Below are 26267 nucleotides of genomic sequence, written 5' to 3' on the forward strand. Positions count from 1 at the left end.
TTCAAATTGCTTGAGGTGGTGTCCTGTTGGTTATATAGATAGTCATACTTTGGGCTGTATGTCAGAATACGCCCACTCTCATAATCTCCGCAGTCACTGTGTAGTTTTCTTTGTTTACGATATTTGATATCATCTTCATGTTTTTTTAATCTATTTTTGAGCTCTTCCTTGAATTTTTTAATGGTATCTTGTTCATTACTCTTCAAAAATTCATCATCCAATTCTTTTAATTGTTGAAGGATTACATCACGATCCTCCCATGCATATTTAATTAATATGCATAACATGTTTTTAGAACTCATAGCGGAATTCTGTGACCATTCATCCAACATTTTTGGGTTTAGAGATTCGTGGGATGGTGTTATGTAGATTCTTATATATATAGACGTTCAAAAAGTGATTTCCTGAGAGCACACAATTTGGCCAAAAGGGAGGTTGGGATTAAACACTGTGTCTTCCGATTCTGCGTTTCCAACTAGCCAAATAGACCACAACTGGCAGCAATTCTAATAGAAGTTCCACGTGGCTGCCCCTTCTAGAGAAATGTCACTGTGTTGTGGGCCATACTATGCTTTTTGATACAGTGTTTATTTCCAGAAAATTCAGGGGTAGTGGTAAAGCTGAGATTAGATTAAAGTATTCTAGGGCAAATGCTAAAATGAACCTGCTGGACCAGATCATATGTTCAAAACAATGTGTTCTCTGTCTGGAAGGTTTAGCCTATAAGTACTAAACCTACAATAATACAGTCAATTATTATCAGATATACAACTCAGTATGACTTAATTCTTGAAATCAAAACACAATCTTTTTTAATCAATGTAATACTCAAGTAGGAATTTTTTATTATTTATTCTGCATAACTTCATATTAAAACTTACAATCTCCATTGTGTCCTTGTTAATATTGTAATTCAGTCCCTAGGGCATCCATTACTATGATTTGAACAAGGTACCCCTGAATGTAGTCCAACCACTAAGTCGTCTGTCCGGATTGCAGTAAGTATTCCTTCAATCACTCAATAGAGACCTTTATCCATTTCTATCTTTACACTTCTGTGGCAGACCTCACCATAATCATGGTTGACACGTTTTGATCCATTGATTTCTAGTCTTCTCAGGACTCAACAAGATACAATGTAAACAATTGGCTACATACAGAATCACTATAAATAGACCAAGCGGCTCAACCAGCCTGGGCTGCCGGCAGCCCAGTAGTTAAACAAGTGTACATGCCATGGACTTGAGGTTACACGTGTTCTAACACCCTGTTGCTGACAGTGCTCAGTTGATAACCTGGGATACTGTATGGGTTGCATATTGGTGTTTAGGAGTAGGGCACCAACTCGAGTTCCACCAGTGCTCTGTTCAGACCGACGTCCTTGAATACAGTTTAGGAACGAGGGGATCAGGTCCTATGGCAGTAGGTGGTTACTGGTCAGTATTGTGGAGGTAGATATATTCCGTAAACAACAGTTCATCCATTTTATAAGTTCTACATCATTTTGCAGGTTTGTGTTATTACATTGCTCTTTTGCTCTTCGTCTGTGGAGTAACTGAGACCATGTACGTGCTCTTAATGGCATACAAACCCCAGGTGCTTGATGATTTTAGCTTGTGGGTTTTCTCGGAACGTGCTTGCAGGCTGTTTTGGTGCACAATTGGTGTGCCTTCTGAATTAGACTCCTGATATTCGCCTGACCAACTGTCTACAGTGTAATATTCTCCTATGTGGCTCGAAATATATAAAAGGCTGCTGATTGTAACCTCATCCGTACAGTGCAGTTGGTCGCTGGCTAGACTTGCTTAAGAAAAAGCAAATAAGCTTTGCTTCCTGACTGCTTACAACTGTGTTTGCCCATGCTTTATTTAAAATGAGAAGTTTGCTTTAAAAAATGGTGCCGAAACCTGGGATTCATCAAGTCAGAGCCCAGCTGGTGTAACTGCCACTGTTAGAGGGTCAGGACTTCCTGATGACTCTGAAGCGTTCGCTTGCAGAGAGGAGCCCAGTTTCCTGCAGTCGCAGGCCACAGAATTTCCTGGCACACCCTATGACACATTACCCAATTGGCTGAATCCCAATGAACTAGGCCTGTGCTGCCTTGACATGGTAAAATACAGTTGTCACCAACTAGGAAAGGAGATGTTGAGTATACATTTTTGGGTGATTCAAGTCTCCCTTGAGTTGTCTTTTGCAGGTGGTTTGAGTCCCCTGACCGGATTGAGACCTCATATATAGTTACAGCTGTTCCAAGTCCCCCTTGAGTGGTTGTTTGCTGGTGGTTCGAGTCCCCCGACTGGATTATGGCCTCATATATAGTTACAAGTGGTTCAAGTTCCTGGTCTTGTTATATCAGTATTGATTTTGTTCCTCCATTACCATGAATTGTTGTGTTAGTAAAAATTGTGTCTGTAAAGGAACTTGTAGACATGAGAAGTATTTAGAAGTGGCCATTCCACTTGGTAATCCAGCGTGGTATATAATGAAGAAAGAGCGTCTTCAGGTAGGCCTATTTCTAGAACAGTGGCATAATTATACTAAAGGAAATCCAGATTTACAGTAGCCAGAAATAGGATCCTTTGACAAAGCGAAGTTGTATTATTTGTGACATTGTTATGGCTATGGAAAATCTAGGAAAGATTCGATTACTGCAGTTTGAGACCTTACATTGTTAGGATGAATGTTAGTGGGCCAGAACTCACGGAGTCCCGTGGGACGGAACAGAAAGGGGAAAAGCTCGAGCCTATGAAAAGAAAAAAACTAAGAAAAACTGGTAGAGACGGGACGAGAAGCAGAAATGTAGGCTCGTAAATCTTTTGTTCATTGTTCCCTTAGCTCCCAGCGGTGACGAAGACCCTGTGATAGAACATATACTAACTAATAGTCCCTGACCTGCTCCTTATACCCTGCAGGGTCAGTGCAGCAGCAAGAACAACATCCTACTAATACTGCCGACCCTAGAAGCTGCACTCACTGATCAACGATTACTGGAGGTAGAAGGGGATGACGATGACACAAGAAGACTTAGATCAGATACTCAAATGACCAAAGAAGAAGAGGAAAGGGTAGAGCACATGCATCAGGCCATAATAAAAGAGGATTCAAAGGCCTATGGAAATAGTTTACCAGCCAATTTTAACTTTAAGATGAAGTACCACCTACTGCAAATGGTCTTTGACCAAACATATTATATGTGTAAGGACTGGTTTATAACTTATTCCCAAGTCAGATCTATTCTCAATTATCCACACTGTACGATGCTAAAGACACTGAGGAACGTTTAAAAGATACTCATTTACCCCTCTCAGCCCGGACAGCCTATCTATTTACTTATTTGGTAAGACAAGATATTGGATCAGAAAGATGAATGCGAGCACCATGTCAGGCGTTGAAAAAACAAAAGGAGAAGGATCAATTGTCCTCCCAAGAAAATGTAGGACAGACAGTAACTCACTTGTGCATTTTCGCGATAAGGCCCTGCCACTGACAGAAGTACCAGGCTTGGAGGTAGGAAATCCAACTATGTATTTACATATCCGATGGTCACGCACTGAACTAACTCACTTTTGCCACTCAGTACACCGATATACATGAAAGCACGAATGAATGGTATTCCCAGACAGAGCGCATATTAAGGGTCACTTCCATGAAATTGGATGATATAGAATAGATGTTTAGTATAATTTTACCTGCCAATTTATGGTCAAACTTGAGAAAGGAAGACAGCACAGAATTTGAAATAGATTGGAACTCCTTGGTACAGGAAGAAACGGATATGAAGGTCAGGGCCAAATTCCTTGAGGATATTCAGAAATTGGCTGGTCGCTTAGCAAGGAGACTAGAAACAATTGTGCCCCACAAAAAGATGGATTGGAAAAGCCTTATAGCATGCAAACAGGTGCCTGAAGAGAAGGTGTCAGCCTATTTTTCTAGGATGCCAAAATGTCCCACAGCACAAAGAGGGATACCGATGGACTTGGCCAGTGCACAGTTCGCCTTCAGTACCTGCTTTGTGAACGGCTTGAGGGACCAATATAGAGTGGTCATACAGACTTATGGACCTACATGGGAACATAAGACTTTGGTAGAGGTGCTTACCTTAGCTCAGCATTATGAGAAATTAGAGCAGGAGGAGGAAACGATGGAGAAGAAACATAAGGAGTTAAAACATAAAGAACTAACACAACTGAAGCAACAATATCAAAATTGGAGAAGAGGAAGAGGGAGGGGGCTTAGAGGAGGACCAGTTCCGCCCCTACCTGACTAGGAAACACATTTCCTCCAGGTACATGCCATAATTGTGGCAGCCCTGACCGCTGGGTTTGAGTATCTCAGCACAACGGCACACAGAGGGGGTAAGGTAGTAGAAGGAGCAGAACTAGATCTCAACTGCTGTTTTCCAATCATATACAACAAGAGGAAAATGGCCCTAGGCAGAATAATAATAACTTCAACCTCATGCGACAACCACAAGCCGAAATGACTGCAGTGATGATGCATGAAATACCATGCTACATCAATTACTATGGGGAAATGAGGACTTGGGAGGCCCAAGAGAGTTGGTGAAAAGAAGTGTGTTCCCCCTATATTTAAGCGGCCCATATGTGATGGGGACAGGAGAAAACACCCCATTACATTTCTACTAGACACTGGTGCCACCATCTCTTCACTGACTAAACAGACTTTGCCCCAGGTCCCACTCTCCAGGAAAGTAAATGTGTCTGTGGGGTTTACCAATGTTCCAGTCACTAGTCCCATCTCCCAGCCCTTGCGCTATATGATTGTCCTATAACAGACAAACATGAATTTTTAATCCTAGACAAGTGTGCCTTAAACCTTTTGGGACTAGATTTTCTAATGAAGCTGAATGCTTTCATCAGGTGTACAGGAGATGGGATTTATTTGGAATGCTATTCAAACAATGTAACCATGATGACTAGATCAGTGTTATGCGGGATACTGCACATTCCTCCTGAGCATCTGAAGGAGATTGACCACAGACTTTTGACCATGCACACCAATGATACACAAAAAGAATGGCTGTGCGTTCTCTGTCTTTACCTAGCAGCAGGGTGATCACAAGTGCCCATGTGCCTAGTTTTCTGCAACACTAGACACGGTAGCTCAGGTCCTACCCCCGTGTCTAAGGGTGGTTGCCGTACCTGCAGTTTCCCTTCACCAAGTTGAGACTTTGATTATGGCACTGTGAATTTATTGTTGAACCGGATAAAGACGCAACATCTTACCAAAGTGCGACTAACTCATTATGAACTTTGTCTTTTTAGCCCACATGTAACTTTACACCGATGTAAGACATCCGATCCTGCAGCAGCATTCTTGCAAGTCAAGTCCCTTGGCTGTGCCAATGGGGCAAGTTCCATCCATGCCAACAGGCCCGATTCAGGCAGAAGACGCTCAATTTTTAAAGCCTCAAACAACTTTATTTTAATGGTTTCCCACCTAAAAGTGCCTCTGCCACCTCAAATTAAAATCCCCCTTTTTTCTGAATCTCCCTCTTTGTGGCTTCAAAACGTTGAAATATATGTACTCATGTACTGTGCAAGAGTTCTCTGCCCAGAATAAGCATTGACTTCTCACTATTGCAACTTTTGAGAGACATATTTAGAAAATGTTTAACCTTGTTCTTATTCCAACATTTACCATTCTCTAACCTTACCGAATATTTATTAACACAAACCACCTTTCTTGATACAGAAAAACTGGAAAAAAAATCCCCTCCCCTAATTGCAAATTTTACTATCACATAATCACCTTCCTTCACACTAAGTGCTATTTTCTCGGTTATAGTGTACTTACATTGAGCTTCTCTTCGTTTCTCATTCACATTGTCTAACGCATCATCAGAAATCATTTTTCTTTTCATCCATAACCTATTAATTTTTGATCCAGGTTATCTCCCTTTAAGCAGTACAAAAAGAGAGACACTTTAGTTTCTGCATTTGGTGTAGTGCGAAGAGCCCAGATTAAAGTCCTCACTTCTTGAATCCAATCCAATCCACTTGCAACAGATAACTGAATATTCTCCTTTATTATTTTGCTTCAGCGCTCAACTAATCCATTGCTTCTAGGATGATATAATGAAGTGGCAACATGCTTAAGGCCTACATTGAATAATTGTAACTCAAACTCCTGAGAAGTGAATTGAGGGCAATTGTACTTGAAAATCTCTGCTGGCACTCCTTCCCGGAAATATAACTTCCTCAGAACCTGCTCCACCACAGACAAAGTAATGTTATTAACAAAAGCCACTTCCAACCATCTAGAGTAATAGTCAACTATTACTACTCCATACTTGGCATGACCATTACTTGTACCCACTGGACCAATTATGTCCATGGTCAACTTGGACCACGCGTTCTCCGGAATAGGGACTGCAACTATTGGACTTCGCACCGTGACTTGAGACTTATCACTTGCAAAACATGCCTTACATTCTCTCACATATTTCTCTATTTCTTTGGCCACACCTGGCCACCAAAACAGCTCTCTTACCCTTCTTTTCATGGCCCGCATGCCAATATGTCCTTCGTGGCAAACTCTACAACTTTTTTCCTTAAAGATATACGGACCACCAACAAATCCAACCTACACAGTAGCCCTCCCGCTATTGACAATTCAGATTACATTTTCCTAAAAGCAGCAACAACACCATCTTCAAGTTTGCCTTTGGGCCAGCCTTCACTGACATATCTCATAATCTTTTTTAAGGTAGCATCTTGACCTAAAGCAATTAACCATTCTGACTCTGAAATGGCATTGTTTGTTTTACAAGTAAACTCACTAACCACTATATCTTCTTTATCCAACACCCTCATGTCCAAATCCTCTTCATTGGAATTTACTGGTTATCTCAACAGTCTGCCATAACATTCTTTATAACAGGAATGCACTCTATCTTGTAGAAATATTCTTGCATTCTATATTGCCATTTTAAGGGTTGCTTTACCAGCTCCCTTTGTGGTAAACTTGTCAATAAGAGGTGTATAAACAACTCTCACAACAAACTCAGTTCCCCATGAATATTTTCGGAAATGGTTTACACTACACCAGCAAGCCAAAGCTTCATGTTCCACCACCGAATAGGAGACCTCCGCACCTCTAAGACCATGACTGGCAAATGCTACCACTTCTTTCCCATTCCGTTTTTGCAGTAATAAAGCACCCAAACCATACTGACTGGCATCAGTTATGACTATGCTGGGATCCTTAGTGGAAAAAGGTTTGAGGGGAATGGAACCTGCGTAGTGCTACTGGGATCTAAAATGATCTCCAAATTTTCATGGTCTAACCAACCCAACAACGATGAACCATGTTTTGCAACATGCACCACAGCAGGAGTTGCCTTTAAAAAGAAGATTAGTCTCAAATTCACCTATTACTTCAATAGCTTTACTCCCATATGCCAAAGGTCTATGACTGATTTTTTAAGTTCCACGTTACTGAAGCTTTTCCAATCATCCAAACCAATTAACATAAATGGAGATTCTAACAGCACCCAACACCGCTTGATAGCTCTGTCTGGATATTCAGAGCAAACAACGTGTGTCCGGAAGACATCAAGAACAATTCCCAGTATGAACCTTCGTTGAAAAGTTTCTACTGTGCAGTTCCTTCGACCATTGAGTTGTAAAAATGTCATTGTGGTGAAATAAGGAAGATCCTCGCAGAAGAAGTAAAACCAATAAGATTTATTGATTTAATAGGCCTGCAAGCAGCCAGCAACAAGCGTGGCTAACTCAGCAGAGCAATTAGCAAATCCACAACAACATTCCATGACTTTAAATAAATACCTTGGAGTGTTCTAAAGTGACATCACAATGCACCTATCAAAGATAGGGTGCTGGTGCAGTGAACACTAACTGTAGAGAACAGCATGACTGTATTATTCTAGTGTACTGTACACATACAACATCTCGCTTCATTAAGGAATTTAAAACAAAACATAATTGTTGTACTTATTTGGGAAACGGGACATTCTACCAGAATTGGTAGTAGGAGCATCAAACAGACCTTGAGGAGAAACACCCTTAAAAACAGAAAAACGATTGTCAGATATACTATTAGAACTTCCCGAGTTAGTTGTGTGTGAACCTACAGTTTGCATGTTATCCATAGTTGGTTCTGAGATTTCCCTAGTTTAATCACAATGAATAGTATTGTAATTGCTAGCATTACATTCATCAATATTTCTGGTATTCTCATTTGTCACCAAATCTTCACAAACAGGTTTGCTACAAAAACCATGCCACAAATATGCATCTTTATCCACTGATAATGAACCTTTAGACTTTTCAATGAGCTCATTTTGACCATGTTTGAGCCAAATTATATAACTTTTGTTTCTCCAACTTTTAGCAGTTAATCGTACTGAACCACCAGTAACCTCATCTACTTTACATGGATCAGAATATTTAGATTCTTCCTTATGAACGTTAAAAGGTTTTTCACAATAACCCAATCTCCTTTTTAAAAATGTTGTCTTCTGCTCTATGGCACCTTGCCATGATAAAGTTTTGATATTAGCTGTTTTTTGTGTATCCTATTGTTTAACTTTTTCATTTTTATCATCAATAACAACATGTTCAGAATCAATTTTAAAGTTAGGTGTGAGTTGTGTAATACCATTCCAACCTCTCAACAGAAAAAAGAGGTATAACCAGTGACACTATTTGTATTATTGTTGTAACAATTGACCTTTTCTTGTATAAAGTCATGTACAGGAAAACTTGACGCAAGTGCAAGTTGCCCTCCTTCTTTGATGAACCTGTTTACTCGTTCAACTTGACCATTAGATTTGGGCGAATACAATGGAGTTTTTTCCTGTTCAATACCATTTCTTTTTAAGAATGACACAATTTTATCTGAAGTGAATTGTTTTCCATTGTCTAAGACGATTAGGTGTGACAAGCCCTCAGTTGAAAAACATTTCTTTAAAAATGTTATAACTGATTCTGTGTCAATAACAGCTAAAATTCATAATAAATCCATTTGCTGTAATAATCACTTACTACAATTATGAATCTAAAATCTCTTTCCAAAACGTTGAATGGACATGCAAAATCTATAGCGGCTTTACTCCAAGGCATATTTGGAATATCAACTAATTGTATTTCATTAACTCTGGGTTTCCAATGCGTATAAGATTTTAGGCAAACTGCACATTTGTCAATATATAAATTTACATTTGTGACCATTCCTGGCAACCAGTAGTACATTTTCGTCAACTTTTTGGTTGAAGAAGATCCTGGATGACTTCTGTGAGCCAAGTCAATTAAACGTTTCCTGAGTTTGATTGGTGGAATAATAAGATCTCTAGGGAAAAGCAGTTCACTTTCAATACTCAATTCATCATAAACTTGGAGGAAAGTTTTCAATTTTGATGGTATATTCCTAATTGGTGGCAGTTTACTTGTGATATATTCTTTAACTTTAATAACAATTGGGACATTTTTACTCAAATCCATACATTTTATTATGGAACAAGTACAATCAGTGTCTTAAAAAATGCCTAGACTTGCTACCACACATTCTTTATCTTTATCAACATCAGTTTCCAAATCTGTAACTGGTAATCTTGATAAGCAATTGGCTCTAATATTTTCTTTTCCGGATATATATCTAATAGAGAAATTAAATTCTTGTAACTTAGCTAGTAATCTTAAAAGTCTAGATGATGCATTTCCATTGCCTCAACCACATCCGGCCATCATGTAAGTTAAAGGCTTGCGGTCTGTTATTAATTCAAAATGTTTTCCCCAGAGATACATTTTAAGTTTTTCAACAGCCCAGACACAGGCCAAGGCTTCTCTCTCTATTGTGCCATGATAGACCTCAGCCTTGTGTAATTACTGCTGTGGTCTCTCTTTCCATAACTGCTGCCACGAAACTCTGGGGCTCTTGCTCATTTAAATTAGAATATTTGCTGCTATTCTGCTTGATTATACTCTGCATATTTGCACATCCTGCATACTTGCACATTGTAAATGAAATCGTTTTTACTTTGCTTTTAATGTTTTATCTTTAAATTCGGTGTATAACTAAAGGGCAATTTACCTGTTGTCTTGTTGGAGGCATTCACAGTCCGTCGCGGTCGATACCTCTTGTACAGAGGGAAGGACTTCATTAGTTTCAAATTTAGGCTACTCTCTGCGCACTCACTTCCGGCGGTCAGCACTCTAGTTGCCGACTTTTCCCCGACATAAAGGCCACGCTGGAACGGCCGCGGAGCGGGCGTGCCGGCCGCGCGCCAAAGGCAAGCCCGTCTGCGCCCGGGCGCGCGCCGAGGGCGCCTGTACCGGGCCCAGGGCCGGAAACCCTGTCTCATGTGCTTCAGAAAATACTCCTTTGACTACATACTCTGGTAAGAGCTTGCTTCGCCTACGCCCACCACGGTATAATAAATGCCATCAGTTTGACTGCTGTCATTTGATAATACCGGTGCACCCCGTATGTCCAGGCTGCGACAGTTTGCTGCCAAAGATGTTGGTTGTGCCTCCTAGCAGTCAAGAAAGCCCACGGTCATGGGACCCTATAAACAATTAAATACAATTAGCACTCATCAATGCGAGATCATTGGTGAAACATAAATACGATATTGCAGATCTTATTATGGACTATAAAATTGATGTTTTATTTGTGACTGAGATATGGGGTGATGACTCGTCAATTTTTGATTTTAACATTGCGACTCCACCAGGCTATAGTAATTACAGACTAGACAGGCGGTTAAAAAGAGGGGGCGGCCTTGCGGTGATACACAAAACCGAATTAGGTTCTTTTTGCTCAAAAATAGATACACCAGCCTGTGAAGCTTTGCTTTTCAAAATCACTTTTTCCGCCCAAGAATCTTTTAAAGGCCTTCTGATATATCGTCCACCAGGCCCTAGAACTGAGTTTCTAGTAAATATCCACTCTTTGCTAGAGTATGGTCTCTACTCGAAATCTTTTACAGTGCTGGGAGATATGAACTTTCATTTGGAAACTAGGGAAGACAGAGATACGGAGGAAATGTTAGATCTGACTGCAGAATATGGTCTTAGTCAGCTGATTCGGGGTGCCACCCATACGGCAGGACATACTCTTGATGACCTGTTTACTAACGACCCAGCAATCTCCAAAGTCACTACTCTTCCAGTAATTTGGTCAGATCACCAAGTTATTGAATTTAAATATAAGCTTTCTTTCTCCAAGGATCCTAATTATGAGAACATAAAGACCATAAGTAGGGCTTGGCAAAAAAATGTACTATAATACTCTGGTCAATGAGCTTGGCAATAGTGAAGAGAAGGTGGAGGAGGATATCGAGTTGGCAGCTACTAAATATACCCGGTGACTTGAATCTAACTTTTTAAAACTAGCCCCCAATACCCAGATCAATAAAAATAGGAAATTACCTTCAGCCCCTTGGTTCTCTGAAGCGCTAAGGATAGATAAGCAGGCTTGCAGGAGACAGGAAAGGATTTGGCGGAAAAAATATGAACTAACAGAGAAAAGTAGATACAAATCTATGATCTCAGCCTTTAAGAAAAAGCTGACTGAAGAAAAGATTCTTTACTATACTTCAAAGATTGAAAATGCCAGTGGGTCAAGTAAAGAACTTTTTCGTATGGTGAAAAATGTAACTACAGTCCAAAGAGATGAACCTACTATTACTAGTCAAGTTTTTTGCAATGCCTTGGCTCTCTCTTTTAGATCCAAGGTTGAGCATATCTATGAGCAGTTTACTCAATCAGCTGCAGTGGATAAAACATTTTCAAATGACACCACTGACCATATTTTGGGGTTCAAGTTTGCGCCGACTTCACCCTCACAAGTCACCGAGCTAATAACTATGATCAAGTCGGGCTCCTTGTCCCCCAAAAATCCTACATTCTATTAACAATTTGGTTGGTCCCCATCTTTCTAAAATATTTAACCAAATTATAGATCAAGGATCTTTCCCCACTATATGGAAGAAGGCTTCTATCTTACCTCTCTTAAAAAAAAGCAATTTAGATGCAATGGACACTGCCAATTACCGACCGATTTCAAGAATCCCCCTGCCAGCTAAGATTATGGAGAAGGTCATGTATGCCGAACTGGCAAATTTTATCGCGGATAATCAAGTTTTAGATCATAGCCAGTTTGGTTTTAGACCGAATCATAGCACTGAGTCTGCTCTGATCAAGACCACAGAGGAAACACGTATGTCATTGGGTAGCGGAGGTTCAGCTGCCCTGGTGCTGCTGGACCTATCCGCAGCATTTGACACAGTGCATCATTCTCTCTTCGTTCATCGTCTAAGGGAGATTGGTATCGGAGGCAAAGCCCTTGTCCTGCTGACAACGTTCCTATCTGAGAGAACTCAATCAGTGCACTTGGGGAATTTTAAGTCGGCATTATTTTCTCTTCCCAGTGGTCTCCATCAGAGCTCCTCCTTAAGCCCTACGCTTTTTTAATATTTACGTAGCAGAGCTAGCACCCTTGATTAGAAGCTTGAATTTGATCCCCACGTCATATGCTGATGATACTCAGCTGTTGATTTCTACAGTGGATAAGGACATTAATCACTCTCTTAACCTCTACAACTGTATGTCGTCCCTTAGCCACTGGATGAGTACCCATTGCTTGAAGTTAAATTCAAGTAAGACAGAGGTGATAATGTTTGGAAATCTTTCTCCCCCCCTGGTGGCCGGATAGTCTCGGACCTCCCCCTACACCGGAGGAAAAAGCAAAAAATCTTGGGGTCATTATAGATGGAAAGTTGAACTTTAAGACCCAAGTTTCTAAAGTAGTGTCGTCTTCTTTTTATATGATTAAGACGATTAGGAAAGTTCTGCCATTCATCCCTAAATCCTGTAGAAAATCAGTAGTCACTGCTTTAGTTTTGTCTTACTGTAACAGCTTGTACATCAAGGTCCAGGCTGTTCTTCTCAGGAAGCTGCAGGCAGTACAAAATGCGGCGGCAAGACTGATCCTGGATATTCCAAAATGTCAATCGGTAAGAGTAGAAATAAGAAAACTTCACTGGCTGCGGGTCCGCCAGCGGATAAAGTTAAAAACTCTCTGTATTGCACATAAGGCACTACATAGAGAAGGACCAAGGTTCTTAGAGAACTTGTTCAAATGGTACTCCCCAAATAGAGTGCTGAGGTCAGCTAATGGCTACCTTATGCAGCCGGCCAGGATCCATAAGATGAACTGGGGTGGAAGGAGTTTAGCATTTAATACTATCAAATAATGGAACTCCCTCCCGGTGTATCTGAGAAAAATCACCCTTCATTTGGAATTTAGGAAACAGCTTAAAACCTGGCTATTTCAACAGTAGTACAGTAGAGTTCAGCAGTATTTGGTTCATTAGCGCCAAGACGCCTGAAGGTATTCGTGCGCTGTTTAAATTTTATTAACATTAACATGTCTAGATATAAAAGCTACAGTTTGTATCTGTCCTTTCACTTTTTAGTAAAAATGGCGCCTATACCCACTGAGCTTGCATCTACTGTAATGATGTTATTTCCTTCTGATCGTACGGATTCAAAGTTGGGGCTTCAACAATTGCTTTTTTTATCTCACAAAATACAAAGTCTTGTTCTTCTTTCCAAATATATTTTTCACACTAAAACACGTAAAGGTTCTACCTTATCTGCATAATTCTTTGATAAAGCAGGAATCGTACTCACTAAGACCTAAAAAAGATCTCAGTGAATCAGGTTTGGGTGCATCAGAAATAGCTTTCACCAAATCGAGTTTGGGTGTTATTCCTTCAGAATTCAAAACACGTTCTAAATATTCAATTTCTTGTTTCAGAAATGTGCATTTGCTCGTACAAACTGCCATACCTCTTTTACTGAAATTATGAAGAACTGTGTCAAGTATCCCATTATGTTATTCTTCCGTGCTTGCATGTATGAGATATCATCTTGGAATTTTTTAACTCCGTTTACATCTTTTAGTATATGCTCCATCATTTTTTGAAAAACACTTACTGAAGAAGCAGGCCCGAAAAGGAGTTGAATACATCTATATGCACCAAAGGGTGTGACAAAGGTCTTATAATCTTTAGAATCTTCTGCTAATTTAACTTGATGATAGGCTGACTTGAGCTCTATCAATGAAAAATACTTTGATCCAGAAGTAGCTGCCAATAATTCTTGAATTTTAGGCAACGGATGGCACTATATTTTTATTAATGGCCTCAAGTCAGTACCACTATATTTTTATTAATGGCCTCAAGTCAGCACAGAGACGAATGTCTACATTTTAAAAAAATAATAACAATCTCTAAGTCTGTTTGTTCAATGACTCCTATTTCAACTAGTTTAACAAGTAATTTTCTCAAATCATTCCTGACAGATAATGGGACAGCCCTAACTTTATGTTTTACTTGTATGGCATTTATTTTTTTTATTTGATAGAATGTACAAAACCATTAACACAACCAATGTGGTCTTCAAAAAGTGAATCATATTTTTTTAAACATCTTCTAAATCATTTCTTACAGTAGAAATATGCACATCTGCTGTGTCAAGGTCCCCCAAAACAATTGGTCATCAGCTCCTGGTTTTAGAATAATATCTAGACTTGCCAAATCTTTCCATTCAACAATATTTCTTCCACGTTCTGCATCATATATTTTGGTTGAAACAAACCTTCTTTTAATAGTTAATATATCCTGAAAATAACCTAGCATGTTGATATCGAACTCTCCAAAAGCCTTTGGATTTACATCAGTAGCTATTACCTTTACACTTGGCCAAAACTCTTCATACATTTTCTCAGAAATTATTGTGATTGGCGAACCCAAATCGGCCATAATTTTTAACTCAACTGGTTCTATAAACACAATTCTAAGTGGTCCTTTGATTTTACCAGTTTTTTCTTCAACAGTCAAGACAATATTGGAACACATTTCTTCATCAAATTTGTCAATGTTATTTACTTTAACTTTTTGACAATGCATATGTTTAACGTTTTTGCATACAGTAGCGAAATGTCCAATCTTTAAACAATTTGCGCACTTCTTACCCTCAGCTGGACAACTTGAATAGTCTGCTTTGCGATTTTTCAATCCACATCTGAAAGAAACAAATTTTGATTCTATAAAACTACCAATTTTATTTCTCTTCTCATTTCTTACTTCTACTTTCCTTCTCTCCTGTAAAGTAAAAATGCTAGTTTTCTGATAGTTTTCTGATGAAAGTACTTTAGAAGATTCTAATGAACGTTTGATTCCCTTCGCAATAGCTATAATCTCCTGAAGTGTAGGATTCCTGCAGGCTAACAATCTCTCTTGAATTTTCTTTTCAGAAAAGTGAAAAACAAATTGATCTTGTATGTAAATGTCATAGGGGGAGACACCACAGAAGTTGCCACTTGCCTGGGTTGGACGCCGCCATCGCCAGGAGTCATCGGAACGCTGCTAAACCGCGCCGCCGCCCCGGGACTACAATTCCCGGCTGCCTCAGCGGCGGCGCGCTCTGCTGACACCGCGCCAGCGCCAGGAGGCGCACATAAGCAGCGCTGAGCCTGGCGGAGTGGGGGAGACACCACAGAAGTTGCCACTTGCCTGGGTTGGACGCCGCCATCGCCAGGAGTCATCGGAATGCTGCTAAACCGCGCCAGCGCCAGGAGGCGCGCATAAGCAGCGCTGAGCCCTGCTTCGCGGGACGAGCCGGGCGAAGCCCGGGTCAAGGGCGGGCCCGTTTAAGCCCGTTCAAGACCGGGTAAGGACAGGACGGGCCACCCCTCTGACACCTGCCACAGCAACAATAAGGTCAGTGTCGCTCTGTAAAAAAATCTAAAGCCATTTATTCACCATTCGCCATCGATACGAGTATTACGCAAGGTATAGAAAGGATGGCTACCTCACCTGATGGTGGTCCTAGTTGCAGGAAATCAACTGGTGGTTCACTATTGGGAACCCTTGATAATTTCCTTATAAGGGTATCAACTGCACTTGCCAAGGATATAGAACTTACCGAGAAAAGACTATCCTTGGACACATCCTTTCACAAAAGGTCTTCCCTGGGCCCCATGGCACATGCCAGATCACCGACCCACTTACAACCAGACTCACAGGGTTCCCTTCCTCCATCAGGAGTGGTGACTACTACTTCACCCCAAACAGCAACTATTATGAACATAAGTGACAATTCTCCAAGAGAAGGAGTGCCCAGTAGCGACACGGTCAGAAGCCCATACCCTAAAATTAAGACTCGATCTGCTGGCCAAGTAAAAGCTATTATGGTCCAGCCTAAGGGGAGGGAGCAAGCAAAAAAGAAATGCCCTGGACCACAAACGAATGCTGGAGGGAAGAAAGCAAGATCTTGTAAAAGTAATGCTCCACCAGAAGATCCAGCAGCGATGCCACCAATCACCCCCTTACAAGTGGATAGGGCAGATAGAAGTGGGCAGGGAAGCCATTTGGACAATAGGGGGGAGGATCCATACTTGGAGTTGGGTCCTTCTTTCTGGAAAAGACTGGAGGGTACCTTTAAGAAAATGTGTCACCCATTGCATGAACGGCTGGACTCCATTGACAATAGACTGGTGTGCCTTGAACTTTCATTGGTATCAGTCCAGAAACAGGCAGGACCAAGTCGCAGTGCTCATACTGCAAGGCCAAAAAATCCTGCAGACAATGGTCCAACTAATTCTAACAGTGGTACCGGGTCAAGCCAGATAGCAAGGCCAATTCTGGCTGTTGACAAGGGGCAAACTACTAACTTACAACCTGCTGCTCAGATAGGAGTGGGAAACACACATCAAGCTAGTGGGATGCCACAAAGTACTTTGTCGCGGACAGATGCTCCCCCGGATATTAATCATACAGGGGTGGGAGCAAATCCATTGAGTAAAGAGAGAAATCTGGGTGATGGAACTAAGTTGAATGATAAACAGCTAAATCTACCTGCATTAACCAGGGCTCACAGCGAGCCTCCCCTACCTTATATTGACCTCCCTCCCCAATCAGCCCCCTTTGTGGTAGTCTTGGTAGGGGTTCCCCCACTAGCTCGTGTGATACGAGAATCATACCCAGATTTAAAGCATAAGTGTATCTTCTGGCTAAACAAGTACCGCCCATTGCCAGCTAACATGCGAGGTGAAATTATGGGTGCCAGGAGAGTCAGCTGGATAGGCAAGGGATGCAAGACGGTAGCAGGAGACTGTATCATTATTAATTTCAGAAACCAGACATGTGTCAACTTTATCTGTAACTGGCCTCAAAATGATCTGTCCAATGGGATACAAGCTCTACCCTTAGCTTATTTCTATGGACCCCCTATTCCGGTTTCCTTTGAGAGGGATTTGTTTTCTCAGGGAACTGTATCTAACTTTTGCCCCATAGGGAACATAAGGTTGTTCAACAGATTCCAGGCCCTGTCGGGGTTAGGGGACTGCGATTTTATTTTTTATTTATTAAAGTTTTGTATAGCGCTAGCTGGACCCGAGGGTATCAGAGCGCTTCACAGCAAGTAAGAGGCATCAGACAGACATTGAGGACAGAAAACATGGCAAGGGGCACATGGGCAAGTACAGTCTGTACAATAGCAGCCAAGCGTAAAGCAGGGCGGAAAGTCATAAGCAGGTCAATCAGCTCTGGGGACACCGAGATCATGGAACTTCAAAGTCCAGGTGGAGTTCTAGTATGCTCCAGAACGTTCTAGGAAGAGGACTTTGAGTAACTTCTTGAATTTCTGGAAGGATGCGGTCATTCTGATGTGTGGGGGGATGGAGTTCCAAATCTTGGGAGCATTACCCGCAAAGGATTTGCTAGATGTTGTGAGTTTCTGGGATTTCAGAGGAATGAGTAGGAGCGTGTTGGAGCTTCTGAGGTTTCTAGACTGACCGGCCCTTTTGAGCTTGTTGGCCAGGTATTCAGGTTTGCCTGTATGCAGGGCTTTGTGTGAGAGGCAGACTGTACGGAAGCTGGCTCGTTGGTCAATAGGGAGCCACTTCAGATCCTTAAGAGCTGGGGTGATGTGCTCATATTTCTTTGTTCCCGTGACCATTCTTGCTGCGGCGTTTAGGGTAGAGGTCAGAGGTCGCAGGTGCGATTTGGCTGTTCCAGTCAGAGTGGCAATGCCGTAGTTAATTCTGGAGAGTACCAGAGCCTGCGTGGCCTGTTTCAGGTCTTTCGTGGGGAGGAATGGTTTCAATTTGTAGAGCAATTTCAGGTTCAGGAAAGCACTTTTGGAAGTTTTTGAGATGTGTTCTTTCATATCCAGTTTGGGGTCAAGAGTGAACCCTAGGGATTTTATGGAGTTCGATGGAACAAGAGGAACATTCAGGGCATTTAAGGCTTTGAGCCATTCTAGAATTTGGGGGATTTCCTCTTTGTTTGAGATGAGGAGCACTTCTGTTTTTTCTTCATTGAGTTTGAGGTGGTTGGATGAGAGCCAGAGTTGGACTTCAGTAAGTGTGTGGTTCAGTCAGTGGATGTCTGTGATCGACGTGGTTTCCAGATAGAGTTGAGTGTCGTCCGCATATAGGTGGAAGGGGATGTTGGCTTTCCTTAGAATTGAGGTGAGGGGCTCCATGTAGATGTTGAAGAGTTGTGGAGAGAGTACTGACCCTTGAGGGACTCCTCTACTGATGGGAAGAATGTCCGATTCTCAGCTTTTAATTTTGATTCTTTGTGTACGGTTGTTGAGAAAGGAGGAGGACCATTTTAGGACAGTCTTTTCCAGGCCTGCTCTCTCTTTGAGGGCATTGAGTAGCAGGGCATGATCAACTGTGTCAAATGCAGCCGATAGGTCTAAGAGGATGAGAAGCCTGCATTGGTTGGGGTCGAGCGACATGTGTAGATCGTCCAGGACATTAAGGATTGCGGTTTCAGTACTGCAGCCTTTTCTGAACCCTGATTGATATGGGTCGAGAAGATTCGTGTTCTCTAAGTGCTGGGATAGTTGCGACAGCACACATCTTTCCAAGATTTTGGATAAGAGTGGAAGGTTCGAAACTGGTCTGAAATTGTTCATATCCTGGAGGTCAAGGCCCGGTTTTTTTAGTAGTGGCGTGACTTGACCTTTTTTAAGGCAGTCCGGGATGGAGCCCTCGCTCAGAGAGCTGTTGATGATCTTGGCCCAGATAGGGGCTAGAGTGAGCTTCAAGTCTTTGGTCAATCTCGGGGGAAGCTGGTCAAGGGAGTGGGTTGAGGGTTTGGCGGTGGCTATGAGATTGCTTATCAGTTCGACCTGGATAGGTTGGAAGGAGGACCAGCGAGTGGTTGTGTTTGCTGGTCTGAAGTGGGAAGTTGCAAAGGGGTGAGAGGAGGGCATAGTGCCAAGTGATCGATCAATTTTGGCAATTTTTTCGTTGAAGAAGCTGGCAAAGTCGTCACATTGGGATTTGGATGCCACCATGCCGTCTGTTACAGGAATGAAGATTTGGTTCCTGATGATGTTGAAGAGTTCATTGGGGCGGTTTTTGGCATTGTCAAGGGCCAAACAGAAGAAGGACGACTCTTTGTTCTTGATATGGTTATAGTAACTTTTGCGGGCTGCCTGGAGTTGGTCCCGGTTGGGGGAGGAGGGGTTGGACCTCCAGGTTCTTTCCAGGGATCTTAGGTGTCTTCTTTCTTCGTTAATGTCAGTGGAGAACCAAGATCTGGAGGGGATGCTTCTTTGTTTTTTTTAGTTTCCTCGGTGCCAGCTGATCTAGGACGAGCTCCAGGTTGGAGTGATAAAGCGAGGTGAGTTCCGTGGTTGAAAGGAGTTCCGTCGAGTTCGGAAGGAGTGAGCTAAGACCCTTTTCTAGCTTGTCAGGGGAGACTCTCGATAAGTTTTTGATCCACTTGGGGGAGGTTTGAGTGGGAGGGACGGAAAGCGCCGAATGATTGATATGAAAGAGGATGGCATGATGGTCTGACCTGTCCACTGGGATGATGTGGTCAATTGAGATTGTCTTTCTATCTGCAATGTTTGCATCCAGGGTTGCTCCTCTGTGGTGGGTTTCCTCTGTGCAGTGCTGGGTCATGTCATGGTCATGAATAAGGGTGGTGAGAGATTGGATGAGCGGGTTTTTTGATACATTCCATCTTAGGTTAAGGTCGCCCAGAATTATTCTGAAGTCGCTGTTGAGAGCGGTTTGTGTGATCAGATCCGTCAGCTGAGCGCCAAATTCGGAGGAGTTGCCCGGGGGATGGTAGAGGAGAAGGTATTGAAGTGGAGGGTGGTGGGGTGAATTGAGGTTGACCGAAAGGCATTCAAAGGAGTTGTATATGACAGAGGGAGATTCAGTGATGGAGAGGTCGCTTTTGTGGATAATAGCTATTCCGCCACCTTTGTGTACGGGCCTGTCTTTGTGTATAATTGAGAAACCGGGCGGCACCAGCGTGTCCATGATGGAGCTGGATAGAGTGTTTAGCCATGTTTCAGTGATGAAGGCTACATCCAGGTCATGGGAGAGGATGGTTTCGGCTATTTCTGTTGCATGTTTGACGGCGGATCGGCAATTGATGAGCATACAGTTGATTGGGGGTCAGCCTTCGAGATAGGGTTGACAGAAGTAGCTCTGGGTAAGGAGGAGAGATAGGATGGTGGTCTGGCAGCTTTTCGGCGGGGCGGGTCCCTCCCCACTCCAGTGATGACTTGAATTGAGGAGAAGGGTGAGTGGTAAGGGGGAATTGCTTGGGCTGGCTGATTAGGAGGGGTTTCATAGGAGGCGATGAGGGAGATCACTTCCTGTGGCGAAAGGGAGGGAACCGTTCTTCTAGGATTGTCAACTCGTGACTCAGTCCTGTGTTTGGAGAGAAGAGGCCGGGAGCCTGTTGGGGGCTTGGACCCAGTGTGAGTAAGAGAGTCGATCCTGGCGGGAGGCGGCTGGATGTGGGGAGGTGGAACGTTCGGGGAGGGAAGCTGGAGCTTCTCTAGGGAGGATAGAGTTTCCTTCAGGCCAAAGATCAGAGTAGCGTTCTGGGCTTCTAGAAAGTCCAGGCGTTGTGTCAGTTTAAGTGCTGGGGAGGAGGGGGGCGAGTGGGTGAAGTTGGGCTGTGCAGGGGAACGGTAATGGGGCAGGACTTGGATGGGGGGGTCTGTGCCGGGGGGCCCAGGTCCAAGTTAGAGTTCGGTTGTGGGAGGACTCGAGAGGGAGAGGGGGTTTGGGGCGAGTTACTGTTGAGAGGTATGACGGGAGAGGGAGGCACGGAATTGGCTTCAGGAAATTTTTGGGCAAGGGCAGGGTGGGGGGAGGGGCTGCGGGGCGAGTTACTATTAGGGGGGATAGTCGGGATGGGAGGATCTGATTCGTGTTTCGAGTTCGGATGGGCGGGGGATAGGGAGGGAAGGGGGTTGCGGTCCCTTTGGAGGAGGTGGTTGTCTTCACTAAGGGGGACGGTGTGAGCAGTAGGAGTGAGGAATCGCGCAGGGGGCTGTGACTCGTGGACGGAGGGGGTACTGGGATCTCTATGGGAAGGAGACTGAGAACCTGTGGGGGTGTGGGAGACGTGGGGAGTGGGGAAGGAAGTCGGAGGGGTAGGGAGGGTGGGGGAGTTCTGGAAGTTTGGGAGAAGGGGGAGGAGGTTTGGGGATGTAGGAGAGAGGGGGGTGGGGCTGGGAGGGACGGATGGCTGGTGACGTGATTAAGTGCGAGGGGAGGGGATTGTTGGGGTGAATGGAGCATGCTCTGCGGGTTAGAAGTTTGGCGAGGGTCATAGGGGTGGCGGGTCGCGGCTGTAGAGGGTAGTGAGCCGTGGCCGTCTTAAGAGTGTGGAAGAGGGAGTCGAAGAATTCTAGGTTGTCGTCTTTCGCCTGGATTAGAATGGTGCCATTCATGAAGATGGTGATGGAGATGTCTCCGGTCAGGGACTGTTGGTTCAGGGGGGAGATAGTTAGTTTCCGGTTGTGTTCTGATAAGGTGGTTTTGGAGACAGGGAGGAGTGAATTAAAGGTAGTGACCCAAACGTCTGTTCGGGTGGTATGGAAAATGAAGTCCGTTTTTCTCAGCCCTCTCGTTGAGCAATGGTAGGTGTCCACGATTAGGGTTTCGGGGTGTTGTCTAATTAAATTCTGTTTGAAGCGTTTTTTGGCTTTGAAGGAGAGGCTGTGTGGGAAGGTAATGGCGTAGGTATTCCGTCCAAGAGGAGATAAGTAGTTGAGTGATGGGCCGGGGTGCATGTCTAGACGCAATGACGGAGGCATTGTGGTAGAACTAAGGGGGGGTGTGGCCGCTAGGTGAATGAGAGCGGCGTTAACAATGGGGGAGGATTTTGTTGTAGAATCAGAAGAGAGGGAGTTCAGCCTGGGGCCCACATTACACCTTCCTTGGGGAGGCTCGCTGAGATTGGTCAAAGAAGTTAGTTTAAACAAGATTTTGAGCTGTCCAGTGTGGCGGCCATGTTGAAGCCCGGCAGCCCTGGCAGGGGAGGAGAGAGCTGGAGCTTACGTGAGTGGCAGAGTCCAGTGCTCCTGTAGATCAGCGTATGTCTCAACTGGACGTGGCGTCGGGCTAGCACAGCAAGGACCCAGGTGGGGTAGTTAGGTTGGGAAAACTCCTTATTTGCCCAGTACAAGAATATGCGATGGCTGAGGTGGAGGCCCTGATGGGGTCAGGCAGCTCTAGGCAGGGGCGGGAGAGCTGGAGCTGGTGTGGGGGGCAGGGGATGGTGCCCCTGAAGAGCTGCGTTTGGCTCCTTAAGTCGTGGTGTTGTGCTAGCGCAACGGGGTCCCAAATGGAGTAGTTGGAGAGAGGAAACTCCTTCTTTACCTTTGCAGGTTTGTAGATACCCAAAGGTGGGTGTTCTACAGCATAATTAAATTGATAGACGTTGTTATTTAGGGGCCTCCAATGTCCCTTTGCTAGGAGAAATTAATTCGTTAATTTAAATTATTCGTTAAGTTAATTGGGTGGTAGACACTGTTAATTAGGGGCCTCCTCTGCCCCTTTGCAAGAAGAAAATAATTTGTTGCGGTTAGAGGATAGGCAATCTTGAATCAAGTCCGGTTTCCCTGCCCATTTGCTGTCCCGAGTGGAGGTCATATTAGGGCCAGGTGGCCCTCAGCGTGTGCAAAATGGATGGTGCTTGCGTGGAGGACTGGGTGAGGCGTCCTAGTGGATCGCTGCTTTGTGCCCCTGGTTGCGATGACGGGCTGATGTTGCGGGGCCCTTTTCTTGGAGTTGGGCTCATTTGTTTTTATTAAAGTCTTTGCGCTTTGTAAGTCGGGCGGCCATCTTAGGGACAGGCGGCCCTGGCGGTGAAGCGCGTCGGGACCGACGCGGGGCCCTCGGCCTCTCGTGTGACAGTCTAGTCACTCACCGGTACTGACCGTCGTGAACAGGCGCCCCTCAGCTTCCGCTGCCATCCCGTTCTCCAGATCGCGGCTCGGCACTGCTCCCGATGTCCCGAATTCTCACGCCCGGCGAAGCCTTTTACCACTCCAGTAAGTGATAGGGACAACTCACTGCCGGAGGGTTGCTGCTGCGGGTAGGGGAGCGGGGCGAAGTTCCGGGACAGGAATCGAGTGGGGACGAAGGTCTTTGGCGCAAGTGAGCCTGGTCCTCTTAGTCGGGCAAGACGACCCCGCAGACGGATTTTCTGGTTCCCGGCTTGAGGACGTTCAATGCGGACCGATGCCTAGGACAGGGGGGGGATTCGGTGGGGTCGCTCCGGACAGGATTTACACAGAAAGTGATCCCTTGGTCCGGAGCTCGTCCCAATCACTCCCTCCTTGCGGCCATCTTGCTTCCTCGATTGACAGTCTGAACCACAAAAGTCCATCCCGGGTAGTAGGGGAGGGGATGGAAGAAAGGGGATGGAGACTGGGAAAGGGATTGTGCCCGTTCAGAGCAGTAATAACGAAGGGTTGGTTGAGGCTGGCCAAAGTAACACATGTGATATCATTTTTGAGGTACCAGAGGTAGATCAGTCCTTGAATAGGCAGTATAACACACAGTATGTCTCAGGGGGATGTCCCGTACGGGGCAAATTGGGCACAACATCGGATGGACCGCTATGTCAGACATCTCTGGTCTCTTGGAATGTGGCAGGTTTGGTGTTGAAACTTAATTCGCAGGCTTGGGCAGATTTCATTGACCACTTCGACATTTGTTTGTTTCAAGAAGCTTGGGCGGTAGAACCAACGTTGAGAGTGGGTTATTTGAATTTTTTTGTTCCTGCTGTAAAAAAAACTAAAGGGCGACCTATGGGGGGTTTAGTGATATGGGTCAAGCAGTCCCTAAAATGTAACACCCAGTTGCTCCCTATTGTATGTAATGATATTCTTGGTGTTAGAATTAGATTCCATGCTAATTTAGAAATCGACATTCTTAATGTTTATGCTAGGGGGCTTCAAGGTGGTAAGAAATCAGAAGTTGTAGCTAAACTTGACACATTACTACAGGCTACCCCAAATAACATAATGTTATTGCTTGCCGGTGACTTCAACACCACTTTTGAACCCCTTGGTTTGGACGATATACATTTAACAGAGGAGGAGGACGCCAGGTGGGGAGTTCCTCAGCTCGGTACTAAACCCATAAGAAAATGTACTGAGGCTGCTATCCAGTTAAAGGGCCTCTGTATGGAAAACGAGCTGAGGGCTGCCAACGGGCGCACATTGTCAGATAAAATCGGGAAGGAAACTTTTGACAATGGTGCTAGGTCAAGCAACATTGATTACCTGCTCGTCCCTCTCAAGATGTGGTCTACTCTCCTTGACATGGAGGTGGTGACTCGCATTGAAAGTGACCTTAATCCTTTGAGTGCAAAGTTTAATCTGGGTATTCATATAGAGGCCGATCCTCAAGTAGGGCATACTTACCCGGATTTAGTCATGGCAAATGATGAGCGCCACCTTAAATGGTGTCAAGTCGCAGAGCATCAGGAAATAATTAGCAATATTGAAGGAGACCTGGAAGGGGCTCTAAAGGCTATGGAGGAAGTCACCCGGAATGGATCCCCCCCTTATCTTTTATTAGAGGCACACAATAGGCTCTTTGTAAAACTGAAAACTTACTTCTGTAAACCTAGCTTAGGAAAAAGAAGAACTCAAACTAAAAAACCAGAGAGCTGGTACGACGGCTCCTGCTGCCAAGCTAGGAGAGAGTTGGGTCTAGCCCTAAAGTCCAAAGATATGGGTACAATAAGACTGGCTCGTGCAAACTATAGGCTCAAGCAACATACTGCTAAAAGGGATTGGGAAGAGGGCCTGTGGCAGGATTTGAAAGTGGCGTGCTCTGCTAAGAATCCCAAAGTTTTCTGGGAAATTTTTAAATGGGATAGGGGAGGACATCGAGAGAGCCCCCATAATAACGTTGACAGTAATTCTTGGGTTGACTACTTTAAGCCCCAATATACTGCTATTGCTACTGGTATTAGCGAAGGAGCTTTTGTTCATACTGTGTATATGGAGCCTATCTTCTCTCTGAGTGAAGTGGATAGGGCATTGGACCAGGTCACTGAGGGTCGTGCTACCGGCATGGATTGTGTCCCCGCAGATTTATTTCTGAACAACAGAGGGCGTTGGCGATTATACATTTTGTATGTGGCAAATGCCATAGCCCAAGGGATGGAAGTACCTATCTCATGGAAAGTGGCAGAAATAGTGCCGGTGTATAAAAAGGGTGATAAGTCGCTTGCAGCCAATTATAAACCTATAAGTCTAATTGACTGCTTACAAAAAATCATGGGACGGCTGGTTTTGGGCAGAATCCAGACCTGGATGGATAATGACAATATTTTGAGTCACCTACAGGCTGGTTTCCGCCCAAAAACAAGTACCATAGACCAGGTTTTCCGGTTTATTATGTTATACTGGCGTACCGTGGTCCTGGAAAAGGGTACCTTGTATGCCGTTTTTGTTGACTTAAAAGCGGCTTTCGACCTGGTCCCTCGCAATATACTATGGAAAGTCCTAGTGGAGCTGGGGATGGCACCTGAACTGCTGAGCTTGATTGTCTGCCTGCATGAGGACGCCTTCGCTCGGGTCCGGTGGGGTTGCCAGGGGGAGGTTACGGAGCCCTTTCCGGTGGAGCGTAGAGTGAGGCAAGGTTGCGTCATGGCGCCAACCTTATTCTCGCTCTTTGTGAATGGGGTTGCGGATTTCCTCTCCCTGGTTCGGACTGATGCCCCTGCGATGTCTGGCGAGCGGGTCCCGATCCTCATGTTCGCGGACGACACCCTCATCATTTCAAAGACTCCGAGTAGACTCCAGCAAGCACTGAAGCGGTTTGAAGATTTCTGTTTGAATAGGGGCCTAGAAATAAATACGACAAAAACCAAGTATATGGTCCGGACCGGCCGTAAAACATGCGGGTCAAATAGACCTTTC

The 26267-nt window shown here is 44.1% G+C and overlaps 1 protein-coding gene across 1 annotated transcript in view; it reads right to left on the bottom strand.

Moving 5' to 3' along the window:
* The window catches only part of CLHC1 (clathrin heavy chain linker domain containing 1), a 522096-nt gene that overhangs the window by 424931 nt on the left and 70898 nt on the right, over positions 1-26267 (bottom strand). The window contains exon 3 of the mRNA XM_078649489.1: positions 15025-15074. The gene's annotated coding sequence lies outside the window, so the exon portion shown is untranslated. The remainder of the gene's footprint in view (positions 1-15024; positions 15075-26267) is intronic.

The sequence above is a fragment of the Lissotriton helveticus genome, chromosome 6 (genome assembly GCF_964261635.1).
Source record: "Lissotriton helveticus chromosome 6, aLisHel1.1, whole genome shotgun sequence".
NCBI classification, from domain to species: domain Eukaryota; kingdom Metazoa; phylum Chordata; class Amphibia; order Caudata; family Salamandridae; genus Lissotriton; species Lissotriton helveticus.